The 22,133-nt window shown below is 44.7% G+C and overlaps 1 protein-coding gene and 2 long non-coding RNA genes across 3 annotated transcripts in view; 1 reads left to right on the top strand and 2 right to left on the bottom strand.

Moving 5' to 3' along the window:
• The window catches only part of VCPKMT (valosin containing protein lysine methyltransferase), a 115,220-nt gene extending 106,755 nt beyond the window's left edge, over positions 1 to 8,465 (top strand). Inside the window, exon 7 of the mRNA XM_078053650.1 lies at positions 8,048 to 8,465. The gene's annotated coding sequence lies outside the window, so the exon portion shown is untranslated. The remainder of the gene's footprint in view (positions 1 to 8,047) is intronic.
• Positions 1,469 to 15,272, bottom strand: LOC144378850 (uncharacterized). The gene is made up of 2 exons (XR_013440686.1): positions 15,153 to 15,272; positions 1,469 to 1,782 (listed from the first exon to the last, which is right to left on the bottom strand). It is a non-coding gene; the product is annotated as an uncharacterized LOC144378850 (long non-coding RNA).
• On the bottom strand, positions 1,807 to 4,671 carry LOC118547328 (uncharacterized). Its single transcript, XR_013440684.1, has 3 exons — positions 3,335 to 4,671; positions 2,670 to 2,795; positions 1,807 to 2,495 (listed from the first exon to the last, which is right to left on the bottom strand). It is a non-coding gene; the product is annotated as an uncharacterized LOC118547328 (long non-coding RNA).
• Positions 15,273 to 22,133: the final 6,861 nt, after the last annotated feature.

Here is a 22,133-nt window from a genome sequence, read left to right as displayed (position 1 = left end):
AAGGAAGGACCCTCGGGAGATGGGCGAGGATGTGCAGAATGCGGGGGCGGGGGGGATGCACGGTGACAGCCACTGATGTACCACTAGGTGTGGTGAAGGGTGCGGCCGGGCTGGCATGGCTGGGTGCTGATTAGGAGATTCCTGCCGGAAGGAGTTCAGCAACAAGCTTTCCTGCGGACAGGGCTTCTGTGATGAGCACTCTCACGACCTCCAGGCTGTCCCTTCTGGAGACTAAGACCAGACTGCCTGAGTCTGATTCAACTGCAGATAAAACCCAGTGACCTTAGGGTGCCTGGGTGGCTCAGTCAGTTAAGCGTCTGCCTTCAGCTCAGGTCATGCTCCCAGGGTCCCGGCATAGAGCCCCGAGTCGGGCTCCCTGCTCAGCGGGGAGTCTGCTTCTCTCTCTGCCTGCCGCTCCCCCTGCTTGTGCTCTCTCTCTCACTCTGTCTCTCTCAAATAAATAAACAAAATCTTTAACAACAACAACAACAACAAAAAGCCCAGTGACCTTGAACCTCAGCTCCCTCTTTGAGTCCTTCACAATTCCTTAGGTTCTCAGAGTTAGTTAGAAATCTCGTCGAGGTAGGCCCTCCTTCCAGTCACCTCTTGTGCTGTGTGTCCTCTGCTCATCCTGGGGCCACTTTCCCATGGTGAGGGGGAGGGGGGGCAGATGACAAGCCAGGGAGTGCCTGGTGGCAGGCTCGAAGGCGTGAAGTTCTCAGGGCAGGGAAGGGAACAGTTCTAGCAAAGGGGAATGAACTTGAATCTGTTGCATTTATTTCAGTAAAAATAATATATATATATATCACATACGGTATCACGTACGGAAGCTACCGGCTGTGAAGACTTCTCATAGTCTGTCCCCAGCACAAGGATAAGGTGGCAGCGGCCGCAGGACTGACCCACAAAGCTGAGCCAGGTCCAGAGCCGCTGGTTCTAGTCACGTCTGCCTTCTAAGCCTCTCCTCCCCTTGCCTTCTCCCTCATGCCTCACAGCTACTTGGGGAGGTGAGCGTCCCAGGCCCTTCCTGCTTGGAATAGCCTGAAGCAAATCTACCGGGGTGGCACAGAGTTAGATCCCAACTCCTGGCCTCAGCCCATTTCAGTCAGAGACCCCCCATTAGAGTGGATGCAGAGTGAGGGATAGGGTCCTCAGTCCTGAGAAGTCATCATGCGGGTGACGTGATGCCCCCGTACCTGGGGAGAGCACGGAAGGAAACAGGCCCTCCCTGGCAGTGTGTCCTGCTTGTGGATGCTTCTGTCTGCGTGTCCACTCAGCTGTCCCAAAGGCCGCACCCTGCCCCCAAGCAGAGCACCTGTTCCGCTCCCCCCTCCAACCCTGGCAAGTGCACCAACTGCTTCTGAGTACGGCGCTAGAATTTTTATTGCTTCTTTTGAAGTGTGTTAATTCTTGGTTCCCAGATCATGAGAAATCCTCCAGGGAAACAGAGCACAGAATGGACTGTTAGTTGTCTTTTTTGTTTTTTTTTTTAAGTATATACAAATATTTCAACAGACTGTTGTGCTGAAATCCTGTCACCATGGTGGATTTTATCTTCAATGAGCGAAAATGACAAATTAAAAGCGACATAGTTCTTGGCTGCACTAGCAGGTGGGTGGAGCTTCAGGGAGGTACGTGGCAGTCCTGTGGGGGTCAGTGTGACATGAGTCCTGGAATGTGTTGGTTCTTCTCACTGCTCCCTTCCTGCCTGCTGTGGACCAGTGACTGAGGCTGTACTCTAGCCCTGTGTGTTATTAAATTCACCATTATAAAGGAATCTTCCTGTTGAAAAAAAAAAAAAAAGTCTATTATATTGTAGGTTTAACCAAGAAGGCTTGACTTTGGATTCAGAAAGTTTGTTAACTGGGCACCTGGGTGGCTCAGTCAGTTGAGTGCCTGACTCTTGATTTCAGCTCAGGTCATGATCTCAGGGGCATGATCTCAGGGTCATGGGGTCCAGCCCCCGGGGTTGAGCCCCAGGTCAGGCTCCGCGCTCAGCAGGGAGTCTGCTTCTCTCCCTCTCCCTTTGCCTGCCTGTCCCCCTGCTCACGCACGCAAGCTCTCTCTCTCAAATAAATAAATCTTTAGTTAACAAACTTTCTTATTTTTTTTAATCTAGTCATCCCTTTTATTGAAACTATCTATATATTTTTAAACCCAATGATTGTAATAATGCATGCTTTAGGGCTAGAGGTGTTTGTCCTCTTGACGACCAAAGATAACGGTGAATGGTCTGAGGTCTCAGAGGCTCTGCTACTGTATTGAGAGACAGGTAAAGAAATCCCAGAGGCAGATGTTGGCATATGTCCTCTCTGCTTTTTAATTTCCAACCACAGACAGTGACATCACAGTTACAAACATTTCCCCTATATTATTTGGATTAGACAGAGCTTTACTCTTCAGGGAAAACAGGCAGCATAATTTAAAAAGAGGTGCATTTTGCTGATAAGCCAGCCAGTCCTGGGTGTCCCGCACTGTCAGTAAGGACAGGATCACTGCAGAAAAACGAAGAGTGGGAATGACTCTACCAGCCCCTCCCCCACCCCCAGGAGCACACAGTGTCTGGTACCCAAGCACATCGGGGGAGCTGGTGCGCTGTCAGGGGACGTGTTTTTGGAGTCAGAGGAGATACGCTAAGGAGGGCAGACACGGAAACAGACAAGACTTACCTCAGGAAGGTCACTGGAAGGAGAGTTTACCCAGGAAAGACATTCTCCTCTGTCTTTGGGTAGAAGACCAGTGGGGTCTGGCAGCCCTACAGCCTGGGCTTCCTTCCAGGGCTGCAGCACTCCTACCTACAGGCCGTTGAGCAATGTGACCCTGGCCGCCGAGGAACCCTGGACAGGCCTCTGAGGCTGGGGAGCCTGACCCATACTTCACTGAGGAGAAACTGCACTGTCCTCGGAGACACTGTGCTTGCCTTGACTTGAAGAGCCTCCCTCTGTTTTCGCCTCCAGTATATCACCGCCTGATCGCCTCTCTCCTCCCCGCTGTAGCGTCTTGCTTAGAGGACCCTGAGCCCCGAAGGTGGGGGGGTCTGTAATTTTATGTGTGATGTTGGGTAAGTCACTTCTCTGTGCCTCGGCTGTCACAACTATAGAATGGATATTATCCTCACATTGACCTGATAGGACCGTTAATGAGCAGTCAGCGAAATCCTCTCGAAGAACATTCCCTGGCTCCTCGTCAGAGCTCCATGAAGGCTAGCTATTGCTACGAGAAATAGGGGAACTTCTTCCGTTACGTTTTCTCCCTGGATTTCCACTTCAATAAGGCACACGTTGGCCTTTCTCCAAACACAGAACAAAGACGGTCAGAAAGTGAAATGTCTCACCTGGCCTCAGGATCCCTTAGTTCTCAGTGTCCCTGAGGTATCAAAGAGGTCTGCGTGCGTGCATGCGTCTGTGTGCGAGGCTTCTTTGAGTTACACAAAGTCTCTGCTGACTTGGTGAAGTTTTAATGTCATGGCGAAGGGCCAAATTGCGTTTGCTCAACTGGTAGTGCTCAGGCTTCGGGAACGTGTGGGTAAAATGTAACTAACGTTATCTTGGTTCAAATTCCTTTTTCGTGACTGCTGTCTCAGTGAACCTTTGCAGGGTTTCTGTTTGTTTTTTTCTTAGTTATAGCAGAGAGTAAAATAAGCGCATCCAGATCTTCTCACGTGGAGATAAACTGATGCCAAATTAGGTCTGTGGAGGCCTCATTTTGGCTTCTCTGGTCACCGTGCTGAACATATTTTCATGCACGTTGAAGACAGTCCATTAGTTCTTGGCAAAGAGAATTAAGTTTCAAAGCTGCTCTTTCTAACAAGCCTCCCCTTTCTCATGCACAAAACCTTGCTGAAGGCAGGGGTGGCCCCCCATTTATGGAGAAAAAGGGCAAACTCCAGCTGCGATTGCCCTCCCACAGCCCTGAGATCCATCACCTCCACGACACCCCTGGACTCTGATTTGAGCTCAATCTTTAAGGCCCCAGTGCACTGCCCCAGATTAAAACATCGCCCTCCCTTTCAGGGGAGAAGCATTTCTATTTCAAAACCATACAGTACGAGCTTTGAAAAGTAGTTTACAAACTTCTTTGCCTCTGGGGAAGGCATGTCCATTCACATTCGAAATGTTCCCTCCATGCCTCCTGTGCGTTGACCGGGGTTCTGAACTTGAACAATGCAGCTGAAGAGGAAACAAAGAAGTTTCGCCTCTATCTGTTACAGTGAAAATACAAGCCGCAGTGATGTGGAGCAGGCCTGGATTCTCCCTGGAATCCTTAGACTGGTTGCTGGGAGAAAAATCCAATAGATTTCTGTGATGGTACCTAACCACCACCAGGAGTGTGGACTCCTTGACCTAAATGTGCTCTGAGCAAAGCCTCCTTCCCTAAGGGAGTGAGCACTGTCGTGAAAGGTGCTGAGGTGCTAAGGATCAATATTCACTGGCAACCAGCATTTTGGAGCATGGTTACCATGGTAACATTGTCAGCCCCAAATGACTGTCATGAGGTGAAAATATCCTCTTAAAATAAATGAAACCAGAAAAAGTATATTTATAAACCTCTTACCAAACACCTATCTGTTCACAAAGTAGAATGTGTTCTTTAAGCAAGAGACACTCAAAGATTGGGGGAAATTTCATGACATAAACATTTTCTTAAATTAAACGAACTTTTACTCTCACCCTCCACAAAATGGCTTGTCAAAATAAAAAAATACAGATTTTTTTTTTTAATGGGAAGAATTCTAAGGAATTATGGGCTTGTACACTTAGATCTAATATTACACAATTGTGACATTAAAATTCTGCATTAAACTACCAGTAGCTTATTTGAGATTTGTAAAATGGTGGTTGACTGGAAGTTTTCTTATGTCTTGGTTTTATAAATTATTTCTGGCAGGATCAGTAAATACAGTGTCATAAGATCTGTTAAGCAATGGGGAAAAGACATTGGCCAGGCAGATAAAAACACCTGGGCACAGTTTTTGCCTTGCTCTTGTGAAGCTCCATCCCTCGCCTGCCTTTTCTTACTAACAAAACCACAATTTTATTTAGAGCAGCAATGTGCCCAACCCCAAATACTCAATTTCATAGCCTCCCTTGCAGGTAGAGGTGGCCATATGATATAGTTCCAGCCAGTAATATACAGGCAGATGTCCCGAGGAGGGTATGGTTGGGAGACAATTCTCCATGGTCTCACATTTCTGCATATCTTTCAAGCAGTGGGCCCTGACTCTCTTTTGTTTCAGACTATCTTCTCAAGCATGTTTGAAAGGCATACAACCTTGGAAAATAGACATACTGTCTCTCCAGAGTAACAGGAAGGCTTGCTTGGAACCTGGGAAGACAGAAATAATGCTTCACTCCAGAGCAAAGGACAGGCCTGCCTCCTGTTATTATGTAAGATTTGGGGTCCCTAAGCGCAGTGTTCCTCTTCTATAAGGCAACCCACTGTGTGTGTAAGTATTCCTGAGGGTCTATCTGGATTTCCAGATGAAGATAGGAAAAAGCTCTTGGCCCCTTTGCCCTTCTCCTTTTGTCCTGCCTTGAGGTGCAGCAACCATTTTGGGATCATATGGTCATGAAGCATGAAGACAAAGGTGTACATCTAAAGATGGCAGAGCATGGGACACCTGGGTGGCTCAGTCAGTTAAGCGTCTGCCTTTGGCTCAGGTCATGATCCCGGGGTCCTGGGATCGAGTCCCACATCAGGCTCCTTGCTCAGCCGAGAGCCTGCTTCTCCCTCTGCTTGCTGTTCCCCCTGCTTGTGCTCTCTCTCTCTCTCTGACAAATGAATAAATAAAATCTTAAAAAAAAAAAAATAAATAAAGATGGCAGAGCAGATGGGGCACCTGGGTGGCTCAGTCAGTTAAGCGTCTACCTTCAGCTCAGGTCATTACCTCGCGGTCCTGGGATCAAGCCCTGCATTGCCCTCCCCGCTCAGCGGGGAGTCTTCTTCTCCCTCTTCCTCTGCCCCTGCTTGTGTTTGCGCTCTCTAAATAAATAAATAAAATCTAAAATAAATAAGTAAATAAATAAATAAGGCAGAGCAGAAAGACAAAGAAACTGGGTCCCTGATAGTTACTGTGCTAGCCCTGGGTTGCATAATTTCAGACTTTTTGTTACTATGAGATACATGAGCTCTACTTGTTCAAGTCACTGTTAATTTTCTTTCCCCATGCAAGCACATCCCTAGAGCTTGTGTTGAACGTAGTAACATAGTAATTACATAATGGCAGTTGTGTCCAGCATGTGCACCTAAGGGCTCTAGCATGTTACTACCTTCCTTTTTTCTTGGTCTTGATTCTACCTCTTTGCATATTAACATTATCATTTGTTATCTCTTAAAAGCTAACTCAAATCCTTTTAGGAAAGCCATGTATAAAATCAATCTAATAAGTACAGTTTGGTCCTGGGACAAATTTATCCCAAAACTTTTACAAGTTATCCCTTAAGTTATTAGTCAAGAAGGCAATAAAAACAATAGGACTCTTTCTTCAAGCTTCTATCACATGCCACAAGGTCTGTCTTGTCGCCCGTGTGTATCCAGCACCCAGTACCACAGCTGGCTCATATTACGCCCTCAAGTATTTCTTGACCAAGTGTTCACGAATGCTCTCTTTGTCAAATGTGTTGGCCCAAAGAAAATTAAGATTTAACACGTATTTCAACACATTGGATCAATCATGTGACTATAATAAGTGTTTTGAGAAAATACCACAGCTCAGCTTCAAAGAAACAATGTCTTATCTTTGTCCCTAATGACTACAAAATGCTGCATAACAATGGAATTAAAAGAATCAACTCAAGCTCAAAGGCTGGTTTAATAAGAGACCAGAAATGATAATAATTGTCGTCAGACATTAAAATACCTGATGTCATCTACAAAAATTATTTTTGAAGGATTGGATAAAATTTGAAACTTGTACCAAGAATAAAAATTAACTAATATACAAGATGAAAATATAGGAGGGAAATTTAGAAATTTACCAAAATAGGATAAACAAAAAGAGACTGTGCCCAATAAGACGAATTACAAACAGTAATTATTTAGTATTATTTTTGATACATTTTATGATTCACAGTTGCCTTTAAAACCTAAACTATGTGAAATTACCTATAATATGTGTCTTTGGTACAATTTCTGTTTAAAATTTTATCAAAACCACAATGAAATACCATTTTACACCCATTAGCATCTATTTTTGTTTGTTTGTTTGTTTGTTTTTTAAGGAGAATAGCAAGTGTTGGTGAGGATGGAGAGAAACTGGCACCGTTGTGTGCTGCTGATGGGACAGGAAAATGGTGCAGCCATGATGGAAAACAGCTTGTGGATCCTCAGAAGTTAGACATGGAATTACCATAGGATTCAGCAACTCCACTCCCAGGCAGATACTCAAAGAATTGAAAATAAGGGCTGAACCAGATGCCTGTACCCCCATTGTTCATAGCAGCATTATTCACAGTAGCCAAAGGTGGAAACAACCCAACTGTCCATCAGTATATGAAGGGATAAGCCAAATGTTGTACATACAATAGAATACCATTCAGCCATAAAGAGGAAGGAAATTCGGATGCACCCTACAACATGAATGAACCTTGAAAACATTGTGCTAAGTGAAATACAACAAATATTGCATTATTTTTGTCTAAAGAAATAAATATTGTATTATTGCATTTATACAAGGTCTTACCTAGAGCAGGCAAATTCATAGAGACGGAAAGTAGAATGATGGTTGCCATGGACTGGGAGGATGGGGGATGGAAAGTTACTGTTTATTGGGTACAAGTTTCTGTTTGGGATGACGAAAAAGTTCTGGAAATAGATAGTAGTGATGGTTGCACAACATTGTGAATGTAATTAATGCCACTGAATTGTACATTTAAACATGGTTATAATGGTAATTTTTATGTTGTGTATATTTTACCAAATGAAAAAAAATCGACGAAACAGATTAAATCAAAAAAGGTGGGGTTTGTTTGTTTGTTTTAGGAAGAGCAAATAGAACAGACTTTAAATTTTTGTGGGTTTTGTTTTGTCTGTCTTTGCCTTCTCTAAGCCCTGCCGGCCGATGCTACGAAGCAGACTGAGATGCCCCTACAACATTGCCAAAGCCTTTCAAGTTGTGGGCTTGAGCGGTCATGTGCCTCAGAAGGTCTTACGTCATTTGGAAAGATTTCCAGGTCTGCAATTTTATTCCAATTCTTTAACTCTCAGGAGTGTGTATCATCAGAGCTCCCTTACCCCCTATCCTCCAGGCAGATGCTGGGCCAGAATTTGTTTGTGAAAATATTATTTTAGGATTCCTTCCACTCCTATCATCTGCTTATTTTCCTTCCTGCATATTTCATAATATAGCACAGAGATTTCTGATTCAGCAGTTAAAATAGTCTGTGCATTCGTTATCACTTCCTTGTGACCCACTTTATACACAATTACTCATGCTGGCATTGAAAGTTCAGGTTTCAAAAAAAATTCCTGGGACTGAAGTATGCATCTGTGGGAATAATTAAAAAAAAAAATAAAAAATAAAAAAAGGAGGGGAAAAGATGTTGACTGAATATCTGTTGGTAGTCCTCAAAGGACCCCAAGAGTGGGCCTCCTAAATCAGCCCTGAGATCTCCTATCTCTTCGACTCTCCTGCAGAAGTTCTCACAGTACACCCTCTTCCTTTATTCCCCGCCCTTAATCCCACCTTTTCCACCTCCTTTTTTCTCCTTTCCTCCCTAAGAAATTCACCGCTGCATCGATTCACCACTTGCATCTGCTGTACATCCCCGCGCTAAAGCCGCAGGGAACACAAGGGCGATGCGACAGAGCCCCTGCTCTGCGGGGACGTAAATGCCAGAGTAGTTCTTCTCTCACTTGAGCATGCTACCTGCACCGCTAAATGCTTGCGAGATGCAGAGTCCTGGGCACCCCCCCCCACCAGAGAATCTGATTTAATTGGTCTGCCTCACAGCTTCCCAGAGGATTCTGATTGGGATCGTAAGAACACATTTTTAGAACCACTGTGATGAGTTGGAAGGCAGTGGAAATCTCTTCTAGGCTATTCTGACGTAGAACAGAGAAAGGAGAAACAGAATTGGTCAGAGGAAGCAAGGGAAGTCTTCATCGGAAGGGGAGCTTTCAAAGAAGAGCTGCAACTAGACAGGGGGGAGGCATAGCAGGCCCTGTCACCTGCGGCCACCCCCCCCCAGCTGTGAAGGTGAGCGCAAGACATGGGATCCTAGTCCTCCCACCACCCAGGGCCTTTGGAACATTTGGGGAGAATGGGAGACCCTGGGACAAGAGGATACACTCACCTCTGAGAGTATCCAGGTGGATGATGCCTTTTCCTGGGGTGCCCTCCCTGACACTGAGCCCCAGCTCCAAACCAGCTGGCTAGCAGAGAGCCCTGGACAAAGTCCTTCACCTCTCCAGCCTCAGGTAAGGGGTGGTGTTACCTACTTTGCAGGCTTGGTGCAGGACTTAAATGAACCAATGTGTGTAAAACTCCTGGTACACAATTAAAACTCAATACACCATAGCTAATGCTAGTCTTATTATTCTAGATTTTTCTTTAGGATAAATTCCTAGAAGTGGGTTAGCAGAACAAAGAGAGGGTTATTAAGAGGTAGACATAGAAACCATGTATGTGAACTTCTGAGTTTCATAAAAGTGTCTCAATTTGACTGCTAGAGAGAGATAAGGATGTTCATTCACATTTACAACACTAGGTGCTTGGGAGGATACATACCAAGATAGTAGCAGTAGTCTTCTCTGGATGGGAGGGACAAAGGGTGTTCTCTACGTTCTTTTTGCTACATTGATAAATGGCATCCACTATCTTCCTCCTCCTCCTCCTCTTCTTCCTCCTGCTCCCTTCCTCCCATAACACACACACACACACACACACCCCAGTTTGTTCCAAAGCCTGGAAATCTCTTTAAATTAACACCCCCTACCAACCCCCCACCCCACTCCACCCAGGGGACTCCTATCAAAATGCAAATATATTCCCTGGGAAAAGTACCACATTGAACCCACTAGCACACCCCTTCCCCAGATTATTGATCCAATCAGCTGGCTGTTAACACCTGGCCCAGAATAAGGACAGATGGAAGGTCTGGGGCAGGCCTACCATCCCAAAAGGACAAGCCCAGAATAAGAGTGGTGGCATTGAAGGTCCCGAGAGCTGGAAGGCACATCAAAAACCATCAGATGCTCAAGATAAGGAAACCAAAATCCAAAGCAGTGGGCAGGTTTCCAGAAGATTCCTTTAAAGGGAGCGGCCACCCTGCTGTCTGAGGTGCTTCTAGTCAGTCTGGAGGCAGAGGAACGAGCTGAAGGACCTTTGGCTATCCCCTGCACAGTTCAATAAAAGACCAGTGATGGGGTGAAAACGAAGATCCTGAGAGTGGAGATTGCTTATTGCACATGCCTCCTCTTCTTGGCATATATTTTATATCAGAAGGTTACAGTTTGTATAGGTAAAAGCAATCCTAAGCAATCCTAAACTCTCAGAGTAGATGTGCCGCAATGGTTTGGAATGATTCCTTAACATGTTTTCTATACAAAAACTTTCTCAACTATCTTATTCTGTAGCTGGATCACTTTGACTATAGGGTTGGTTTTAGGAAACCAAAACCCTCTACCATTCCTATGAATACATTGAAATCTACTTTTTTAGAGAAATGCTTTGAGAGACTAGTATTTCTGAAGGACAGCTTTGCTGTTTTGGCTTTTCCCGAATTCTCTTAATCGAATTTGGGGGCAGAAACACTTTTTTTTTTTTTTTAAGATTTTATTTATTTATTTGACAGAAAGAGACACAGAGAGAGAGGGAGAACAAGCAGGGGGAGCGGGAGAGGAAGAAGCAGGCTCCCCACGGAGCAGGGAGCCCGATGCAGGGCTCGATCCCAGGACCCTGGGAACATGACCTAAGCCGAAGGCAGATGCTTAACAGACTGAGCCACCCAGGGCCCCCAGAAACACTTTTTCTCTAGAGCTTTGAGCCGTTCCCTGTCTAACCCAGAATGTAAACTTCACATCAGAAACCAAATTTTAAAAAAACAGAGAGATTTCCAAGGTCTGGGTGGAAGAGAGGATGCCCAGGTTGTCAACAAGGAGAGACAAAGGCTGACACTCACTGTCCTGCATTTATGATAACAAAAACTAAAGGGAAATGGGAGGCTGACAGGAAGGGGCCGGCCGGGCTATGAGTCCCTGTTATGTCCACGTCCCCTAAGCTTGCCATCAACCCGAACTGCTCTGACCAGCTTCCGCGTGTTCCGTTACTGCCAACGAACCCACCAGGAAGGAAATGTTATATCCCTTCTTCGAAAGAGGAAGGGGTTGAGAGGAGAAACATCCCATCAAGTGTTGGCTACTCAGGCCTGTGAGGTTTCCACAGAGACCAGTGTTTAGAAATTCAAATCAAAGGCGCCGTGGTGGCCGTATGAGAGGACTTCCTAAAGGCCTGTCTGGAGATTAGGGAAGGGGGAGGCCATCAGCTGGGAAAGGTCTGGCACACACAGGAGAGTGGGCACCCCCGGTGGCCAAGGAAGCTGACAGAAGCCAAGGTACCCCTGGGTCTCCAAGCTGTACTCTGCAGCCCTCATCTTCTCATTTTCTGTCGTTCTCCACAGAACGGGCCCTCCAGGAGAAAGCTGCCATCTGATCTGGGAGACTGAGGCCTGTACTTCAGAGGAGGCTCCCACAACTGGGGTCTTACCGGGCTCTGTGGGGTAGCTGGACCTTCTGTTCCCTGGATAAGGGCCTCATCTGGTTGTGGAGGGAAGCCTTCCTCTTGTGCCTTTTAATAATTCTGGAGAGAAAGGAAAGCAAGCCCCCAGGCAGGCAGGCAAATGTGGACAGAGAATAGAGACTGGACTAGGTGGGAGCAGGGAGGGACAGGCCACCACAGGGGGAGGCCAGAAGGGGGAACTCAGAGCGGGGGTGGTGGGGGTGGTGGTAGTGGGTGGTGGGTGGTGTTTCTTCTGCTTACCAGAAGAGATTGCAAGTGGGTGTCTACAGAGCTGTGGACAACTAGAGCTTTCCTTTCTGTGGCTAAAGGGATGCTGTATTCAGTCTGTCCTGGGTCCTCTTTTCTGCTCTCCTAACTCACTTTCCCTCAGGGCATCTCACCTACTTCTACAGCTCCAATTTGCATCAATGCTGGGGTTTCCCAGATCTCTTCTCTGCAGTCCAGACTCACGCACCCACCCTTCAGCCAGTCATCCCCACGAGGACATCCCACAGGCCCTTCAAACCCAACCTGTCCTGATTGAACCCTTTGCCGTTCCAACTAAATACACCCTCCCTTTGGGTTCTCTCATCTCAGTCAGTGCAAGAGGGGGGTCCACATCCACCAACTCACTCAAACGGGGGGTGTATTTAGTTGTCCACCCTCCCAACCCCATCTCGCCAATTACCAAGTCCTCCCAACTTAACTCCTAAGCGACACCGACAACCACCTGGGAGCTCAGGCTACTGTCAGCTCTCACAGGATTAGTATGGCAGCCTCCTCCCTTTCTCTCCTCTTGTCTTCCTCAAATCCAGCCATGGTGATTTTCCTAACAAGCAAATCTGACTTATTTCAAGCCTCTTTCTAGATCCCCATTCCCATATACCATGTTCAAGACCTAAGCCTGGCATCAGGGGCTCACAATTCTATTCAGAAGTATAGCTTTTTACAAAGTTCCATTATGAACTATTTCAAGCCCACAAAAAGGAAGAAGGACTATAGCAGCACACATGTACGCATCCCCTCACTTTAGAGACAAGTCCTTACCAGAACAACCAAAGCTTCCTGTGGACTCCCACATTCCCCTCCTCTCCCACAGAAGTCACTGCTATCCTGCTTTTGTCATTATTCCTATTATTTCTTTGCAACTTTACTTAACATGGCTTCTTTATTTCCTTATAACTTATTCTTCCTTGTGAGCCTCTTTTGCTGGGTAAATTCTGGGTTTTAGTACAGTCCAGGAAATGCCATGAAGGGCTCATTTAAATATGGAGTCCCTTCAGGCACATTCTCAGGTTCTCTGTTGTCTCTTCTTCCCTTTGTTGCTCTCCAACATGGTGTCCGGGTAATTCACTGGTTGGGAGGGGTGCTGTCTTTTGTGACCTATGACTGGAGATTGAGAGGGTAGAAGACAAAGTGTTTAAAACCATAACATGTCTTCCAGATCCTCACTGGTTTCTGCTATAGGGTGGCTGGGAACTCCTCCTCTGGTCTCTTAGGTTAGCCAGGGCTCAGTCATCCTGCTCAGCTTCCCCTACCATTCTGACTCCAAGGGCTCGCTGCTAGTCTCCCCTCCAGCCTGTGGCCTATGCTGCCCACCCAGCCTTTGCTCTGGGCTCGCCTGGTCCTTCACCATTGCAGACTCGAGTCAACTCTCTGACTCTCAACTCAACAACCTCCCATGACATGTGGGAACCTCTGAGTCCTGTCCATGCCACAGGGAAACTGAAGAGGGTTCAGAGAAGCCAAATGCCAACGCTTTCTCGGCCTAATCGCATTTCTTGGTCTGTTTTACTGTGATGGGTCAGGTCAGTCCGAGAGGCATTTTCCTTTCAGATCCCAAATATGAAGCAGGGCATATCCCCCAGGTCTTGCGTTCGCATCAACCGACCTGACAAGCAGGCAAGTGTGTCCTGCATCTGCACCCTGCTTACTTTTGTGGTAGGTAGTCTCCACAGATGGTCACTGTTAATTCATCTCTCCCTGTGTGGGCATGTTGCTCCTCCCATTAAGAAGTAGAAGCTACTTCCTCTCCCTGACTCAGGATGGGCCTTGTGACTTGCCTTGATCAACCAAGTGCAGTAGAAGTGATGTTCTGGTACTTCTGAGCCTAGATCTTAAAGGCACAGCAGCTTCCTCTTCTTAATTGGAAGCCATCCACCATGTAAGAGGTCCAACCACTCTGAGATTGTCATGCTATGAGGAAGTATTTAATATATCTCAGCAGAGGCACCAAACATGGGAGTTAGGAAGTTTTCTTGAATGTTCCAACCCCAATAAATATTCCATGAACAGAAGAACCACCCAGCTGAACTCAGCTCAAATTGTAGAAGTATGAGAAAGGATAAAATATTATAGTTTTTAGCCACTAAGACTTGGGGCTGGCCTCTTCGGCAGCACTAGCTAGATGAAACACCTCTCCTGCTGCAGGGCTCACCCCTGCCTGCCTTACACTCTATGCTCCAACAGCTCAGACCAGCCTGTGGCTCTCTGCACCCACTAGGCTGTGTCTCACTTCCATGCCTTTAAGCATGAGAGAACCCTTTGCCATTCCATCTAAATACACCCCCCATTTGGGTTCTTTTCCCACCTTTCTCTCTGCCTGGCTAACTTTTATTCCACTTTTGTCTCATTTTCTTTTTTTTCCTAACACCCATGATACCCTAGGCAAATCACTATCATTGCATTAATGACATTACATTGTAATTGTTTCTTTACCTATCTGCCTCCCAAACTAGGCTTGACCTATTTAAGGGTGAGTTCTACGTCTTATTCAGCTTTGAGGCATCACTTTATATGGAAAATGCAAGTAAGTCCCTTAAACTGCTTTAGTTCAATTTCCCTGTGTCAGGGAGTACATTCAGTTGTCTGTAACAGAAACCCAACCTCACTGAGTTAACCAAATAATGGTTTGTTTGGGGTTTTTTTTCATATAACAAGTCTGAAAGTAGGCCTTCCGGGACAGAAACATTGGTTTTGCAATGTGAGAAAATCCTGGTTTCCTTCTATCTTCTTGCTCTACCACCCTCAGAATATGGCTGTCCTCCCCACGGTTGCCTGGAAGTCACAAATGGCTCTTCCACCACCCGCCTCATACCCACGGTCCAAGCAGGGAGAACGAAGGAACAAGCAGGAAGGGGCTCTACCCAAATCAGGAAAGCAACACTTTTACAAAAATCCTCAGAAGACTTCGATTCAAAACTCACTGGCCAGAACCATATCACCTGGCTATCCAAAGCTGTGGGGCAGAAATGAAAAAAATGTTTGCAAAGTGATAAATATCTGCAGTAATTGCCCGGAGAGCCTGAACTTTAAACGAGAAGTAGTAACCGCTTGGATTTGTCTCTGTAGAAAACATGGAAAGAATGGATGTTGGGTAACCACTGATAATGTCGGCCTCATTCTCCTAACTCAGCAAACCAGGGTTAGGACCTACCTCGAAGAGTGGATGAGATTAAGAGAGAATGTGGGCACAATATTGTTCTTAGTACCAAGGACATAGTAAGCACTCAATAAAAATCATTCTCTTTCTTGGATTTGCAGATGCGGCGCTTAACTCAAGCCTCCAGCGGTTTTCCCTGAAGGAGCAGAAAATTAGTTGGCTCAAGGCAGTTGTCCTGCTCTCTGCAATTCTTCCACAGTGAATTTGCATCTGATGATTAACGAGTCTTTTCTCAATAGTCTATTCAACTGTTCATAAATCCAAACAGCATTATCATTATGACTCTTCACTTACAACGTGTGACCCAGAAAAAACAAAGCTTGGAGAGATACAAAAGGCAGATGAACTGTTTTCATTCCTTTGTGGCAAGAGTGCTGCATATTTCACTTCTGATTCATGGAAAAATATCCAGCACACAGGAGTCGGCTAGATTGGTGAGAAGCCTCAGACCAGGGGTTTAAGAATACAGTTTCCAATGTCTTCATTACCGGAATCTAGGAAGCTGACCTGGAAAACGTTAGCAACAGAAAGATTTCTTTTTGCTGGAAACTTGCTCTGTGAATCCGCAATCCTCCTACCCCCACAGGTTGTGTTGGTTTGTTTAAGCAGCTTATTTAAAACTTATGTATTGGTGGAGCGCCTGGGCGGCTCAGTCCATTAAGCATCTGCCTCCGGCTCAGGTCATGATCCCAGGGTCCTGGGATCAAGTCCCACATCGGGCTCCCTGCTCGGCGGGGAGTCGGCTTCTCCCTCTACCCCTCCCCCCTTCTTCTGCGCTCTCGCGCTCTCTCTCTCAAACAAATAAAATATCTTTAAAAAAGAAAAATAATTCTGTAGTGGTTAGGACTTTTTTCCGTTTGCAAGGGAAAAAAACACAAAATGGCTTATTACAAAGTGAATTTATTGGCTTGACTGACTAAAACCTCCAACAGCTGAGTTTCAGGCATGACTGGATCCAGGTGCTCAGGAATCTCTCCATCTCTTGGGTTCTCCTCTGTGGTAACAAAACAGGCCCCTTGCAGCTCCTAAATTACTACCTACCAGTATGACAATCCCAGCAGAAAGATGATGCCTCTTGGGCAATGGGTCTAGAAAAAGCTCCAGAACTGGTCCAACTTGGGTCACACACCCACCCCCGAACCGATCACTGTGGTAAAGAGAATGTGGTTCTCTTATTGGCTAGTCTGGGTCACATGTCTAAGGGAGCGGGTGTAGGCGGCAGGATCAGCCCGATTCAAACCACTTGGGTTGAGAGTGAGAGACAGAAAGTTGATCTTCCAAAGGATAGCTGGGGTATTCCTGCCAGTGGAACATCATGTGGAGGCCAAAAGCCTCCAAATGTCCTCAACAGATACAGATTCATTTAGCTATTATTGGACATGAATACCATAATAATACTAGTGACACTCTTTATCGTCTGTCAAAATCCGACTAGTTTTTCAGGCTCATTTCAAATGTCACCACAAATAAATCTTCTCTAATAAGATTAATTTTCCATCAGCACACTGTTTATTTTTCTCTCATGGTCTGGATCATATCTTGCCCCGGATTATGTTGAGTTACACACCTGTTTTCCTCTCTTGTTTGGAAGAAACTTAAGGCAGAGCCAGAGTGGGGCATGCCTCCCATTCATCCCCCAGAGCCTGAGGATGAGGGCTTCTGTCCTGATGTGACCAGGCCTCAGAATGAAAAGAATGCAGGATGGTGAGAAGGGGAGAAATCACATGACTCCCTCCAGGAAGAAAACGCATCCACAATGCAAAATTGGATCATAGAAGTCAGGCTGGCTTTTCTTTTTTAAGTCCTACTGGAATCGTCTTTCTTTCATACGTGTGGTGAAACCCAGAGTGAAGCTGAAAACAGATTCAACCCCTAAGATGGCAGTCAACTCGGAAATTTCCTGTCCTGAATGAATAGGAGAGAGAGAGAGAGAGAGAGAGTTGTGAAGTGCCTTTCTCCCTTCAATAAACAAAAATGCAAATACTCCAGATGCCTTTTACACTCTCCCCAGGGCTAGCAGATTATTAATAAGTTCAGAATCTTGCCACGCTGCTCTTATTTTTACAAGCCGTCTGTTTCCTCTCCTGCCGTTCGTGGCTTCATTCCAGAGACACTCCCCCTGGGGGAGAAGGAGCTGACATACCAAGATCTTTCTAGTGTCACCCTTGCTTACAGGCACCTGCAGATTCCCCTTGAAGGTTTCCTGTTCCACTCAACAGGTTTTAATTATGTGAACTAATATTTGCTCACTATGTAAACCATGTTTACCCTCATAAAAGGCCAACTCCAAAGGACTGGGGTTAGGCAAGCCCAGAAAAATCTCAACCCTTATGCAAACGTGCTATTATTTCCCGCCACCTACTACTTCCTTACTAGGGTCATTCCAGGCACTCTGCTTTTTGGACATCTATCTCCCGGTCTTATTTAGAGCAAAACCCTACAAGTTTTTTCTCTTCAATTTCCACCAATCCTGGGACGAAGTTCTCCTCCTACAGATACCTGTTCTTTCTTTCTTTTTTTAAGATTTTATTTAATTATTTTTGAGAGAGATAGCATGAACGGGGTGGGTGGGGGGGCATTGGGCAGAGGGAGAAGCAGACTCCCCACTAATCAGGGAGCCCGATGCAGGACTAGATCCCAGGACCCCGGGACTATGACCTGAGCTGAAGGCAGACGCTTAACCAACTGAGCCACCCAGGCGCCCTATAGATACCTGATCTTTCTGTGAAGAAATATCCTCTGCTGGCTCCTTAGGAAAGATTAATTGTTAATGACCTTAATAGGGCTGCAATGGTGCTTCCCTTTCTGTGGTTTCTTGGTCATATTTCTGAACCAAAAATTAAAGACTGTCTCAGAAATTCTGAGATGTATTGTTTCTCAATTTTTGTCAAGCATATTGCATGGTTTCTTCCATTGCCAAGTTTCTCCCTAATAATTCTGACATGTTTGTCCCCAGACACACTTATTTCCCATAACCAAAGAGCCTTGTCGTGTGTTGCTGGGTGGAGGGGGGAGGGGATCCTAGAACTCAAAAGATATAAAAATAGAAGCTAGTTATGTGAGACTTCATGTATTATAATAACAAACACAAGAGTTCCTCATGTATTGTTTTGTTGGCTGTTAGAGTCCAATGTCTTCATTCTGAGTTTAGAGGTGCAAACACATACACCAGGCTGCTCACATCTTGGAAAAGGGGGCAGGAAACAAGTCACACATCTATCAACCAATCAGAAATGAGCCATTTTATCCACAAAGAAGGCTGAAGGAAGAGAGTGTGTAAGCACCTTTTGTCCACAGCAGAGCCTGGATACAAATGACCAGAACTCTGAACCACACCAGAAGCTCTTAGTGCAATATTCAACAAGGCAAAATGCACGCCCTTCCTCTTCTCTAAACTAGTTCCGTGACAGTGGTGGAATGAAAGTCTTCGGCTTTCAATACACATCACTCTGATATAAATAACAGCCTCTAATGGCCTCAAACTTGACTTCCTCAAAGTTCAGGTCTTCACTTCCCCCAGTGTGGGGCCAAATACACCTGTGCCTCCAAAAACGGCACACTGAATTCTCCTAAGTAAATTATCCGTAGGTATTTCTGAGGCAAGGTCTGGTACCTAGTGGTTCAGGTGCACTTATATGCAAGATTCTCCATGGCATTTCTTCAAAGACACCAACCTACAAATCCAGATACATGATGCTTGAAATCAAAGAAAATCTGCCATACACTGTGTTCTTTAATCATTGCCTGCCTGTCGGTGTAAACGGCTTAGCTACAAAACATGCCTGTGCCGGCCAGCCTGTGCTCTGTGCACACACACACACATCATGTGTTACAGACAGTAGAAAATTCCGTGCTCTTAGGACAGGCACCAGCCAACTCTTTAAATTGTGAAACTCAGAATGCAAGCAAAAAAACTTGTGATTTGAGGCCCATTTTGATTACATTTCTGGAGCTTGGCCAGGAGAGCAATTTCCAAGCAAACCAGCTCAGACAGTTGACGGCTGCATGGTCAGCTCACCAGCCCAAAACCAAGTTCCTTGTCAAGCAAAGGGTGATGTCGCTTCTCTTTCCCCTAGCTCAAGCTCCAGGCCTACAACATGTTTGCCAAGTCACAGGCAATTGGCCTTCCCAAAAATGTGTCAAGAAGAAGGAAAGAGGAGGGAGAAGCCAAACACAGCCACCTCCCACTGAGCCACTGCGGAGGCAGCCCACAACCAAACCATCCCATGCTGAACACAGGCACGACAGGCTGGTGCTCATTTCAGACAAAGGGGGGAGGACAGACCGAGTTCAAACACCCTTCTCCCATGAAGTGGCCCCATACCAATCACCCAGCCAGCCAAGAAAGTAGTTTTTGTCAAGTGGGCAGCTTGGCCGGGGAAGTCATGTCTCTAACCAGAAGCTGCCCTGGGAGAGTGGCAATAAAGTTCAAGCTGGGCCTCTGTCTACACTGGGCATGGGCTCAGAGCACAGAATCCACTTGGGGGCATCTACTCAGATTCGGAGTCGGGGGGCCTTAGGAGGAAAAAAAAAAGCAGCCATGGTTTTCCTGAGCCAAGAATCTATATCCAGTGTGCAGTCAGGCTACCTTGAAGATGCCAGAATGGGGTCTTTCTTCCTCCTTATTGGAACATTAGTCCATGAGAACCCACTTTAAAGTTCCATAAACACATAGTAAGTGAATAAATAGTCATTGACTGCGTATATGCCTGGTATTTGGGGTGGCAAACATCAATTTAGAACATTTGCTCCAGTTAGAATCTAACTCAGGCTTAACTTAGAGGAGACTAGTCCAAAGTAAAATAAATAAATAAATAAATTTATTTTTGACAGTTTCTTAGCTCTTTGGTGTTATCACCTATTTTAAAAATAAGCATTAAAAAACCTAGACAGCAAATGGTATAACTTTATTCATCTCTCTGAGTGTTAGATAATGAATTAGCCTCTGTCTCTCGCCCTCACAAAGGGTGATTTCAGACTGACTAAAATTTCAGACTGATCGGGGCATCTAGGTGGCTCAGTTGGTTGAGCATCTGACTCTTGATCTCAGCTCAGGTCTTGATCTGAGGGTCATGAGTTCAAACCTCACGTTGGGTTCCACACTGGGTACGGAGCCTACTTAAGAAATAATAATAATAAATAAAATAAATTAAAATAAATTAAATTTCAGGTCCATTAAAAAGCCTACGTAAAAATCAAAATAAAATGATTTTTAGAAGGAAACGTACGAGAATATTTATAATCTTGAGACAGAGAAGGACTTTCTAAGCAAGAAATAAAACCCCAAAACCATAAAAAGATTTACAGATTCGACTGCATAAGAATTTTAAACTTTGTGAAATAAAAAGCAATATAAATAAAAACCAAGAGAAAATATTTACAATAGAATAACACAGAATTAACATCCAAGATAAACAGAACACATACAAATCAATAATAAAACACAAACCACACAATAATTAATGTGCAAGGAATATTCATAGGAAATTCACAGATATAATTGGCCAGGCTAATAGAACATGGCTTGTGACCCAAACTTTCATTCCTAGATAAATACCCAACAGAAATGTATGCACATGTGTTCTAAAAGACATGCATAAGAATGTTCACAACATTGTTATTTGCAAATGGCTAAAAGTTGGAAATAACCCAAATGTCTATTGATATACAAATTGTGGTATATACATATAAGGGAATATAATAAGCAATGTAAATGAATATATTATAGCAATAAGCAAGTACATGAATGGCTCAGAAACATAGTGTTGAATGAAGGAAGCTAGGTGTAAGAGTGCATGTTTTATGATTCCATTTGTATGGAATCCAAAAACAGGCACAACTAATCGATAGGGGTTAGACATCAGGATAGTGATTACTTTTGGGGTGTTGCGAAAGAGTTTGATAACATTCGATTTCTTGACCTGGGGGGCAGATACAAGAAGAGTTCACCTTGTGTTAATTCATTCAGCAGTATACTTATGACTTGTGTACCTTTTCTTTAATTTTATATTTCAAGAAAAAAGTTCAAAAAAACCAAATGGTCAATAGACATGTGAAATGATGCATAACCTAACTGGTAAACTAGAGAAATGCAATTTAAATGATGTTGCTTTTTCTGCATGTGATGCTAGCAATTATTTAAAAAATTGATTATGTCCAATGTTGATGAGTGTCATGGTAGCTATATAAATTAGAACAGAATTTTCAGAGAGAACCTTTGTATTATTTACCAAAAACTGAAATGTGCATGCCCTTTGGTCCAGAAATTCCACTTCTAGAAATACATCCTTCAGAAATATTTATACATAAGCACACAAATTTTTGTACAAGAATGTTTGTTGTCGTACTGTTTGTAACGGTGAAAAACAGCAAACCACCTACGTGTCCTATAGTAGGTTAAGAAACTAATACAGCTATACAGTCTGGAAGGAATGAAGCCATTGAAGAAAACGGGGAAACCTAAACGCACTAACACAGAAACATCTCCAGGGAACATTGTTAAGTAAAAAAAAGTAAGTCACAGAATAGAACATGTTATCTTGTGTATGTATAAATGCCTTGAATATAAACAAAAAGATTTAAACATGAATACAAAACTAAAATCTGATGTGGTTCATTTATCTAAATAACTTACAAGTCCTACCACAAAAATGAACTCTCTTAAAAAAAAAAAGAAAGAACTTCTCTCTTGAGATAGAATGCACTACATAGGAATTTTCTGGAACTGTCTCTGCATCCTGAGACAGACCCTAAAAGGACTGCACCACAACAGGAAAGAACTGTTTCTTGTCCCACAGCCTCCTAGAAGAGCCTCAGCTTCTCAGAAATGCCGGCTCCCACACAGGCCTGAGCAACAGCACGTGGAGTCTCTCCAGACCTTTGTGCTTCCAAAGCACTTTTTCAATAACTAACTAATCCGCCAAATGGCCAGGGCAGGCGGGGCTCCCACAGACGGGGCACTCCCATCTACCAGCT

Source organism: Halichoerus grypus, chromosome 8 (assembly GCF_964656455.1).
Source record: "Halichoerus grypus chromosome 8, mHalGry1.hap1.1, whole genome shotgun sequence".
Classification (NCBI taxonomy): Eukaryota; Metazoa; Chordata; class Mammalia; order Carnivora; family Phocidae; genus Halichoerus; species Halichoerus grypus.
The sequence above is the reverse complement of the archived record's forward strand: the minus strand, read 5'-3'. Positions and strand labels throughout refer to the sequence as shown.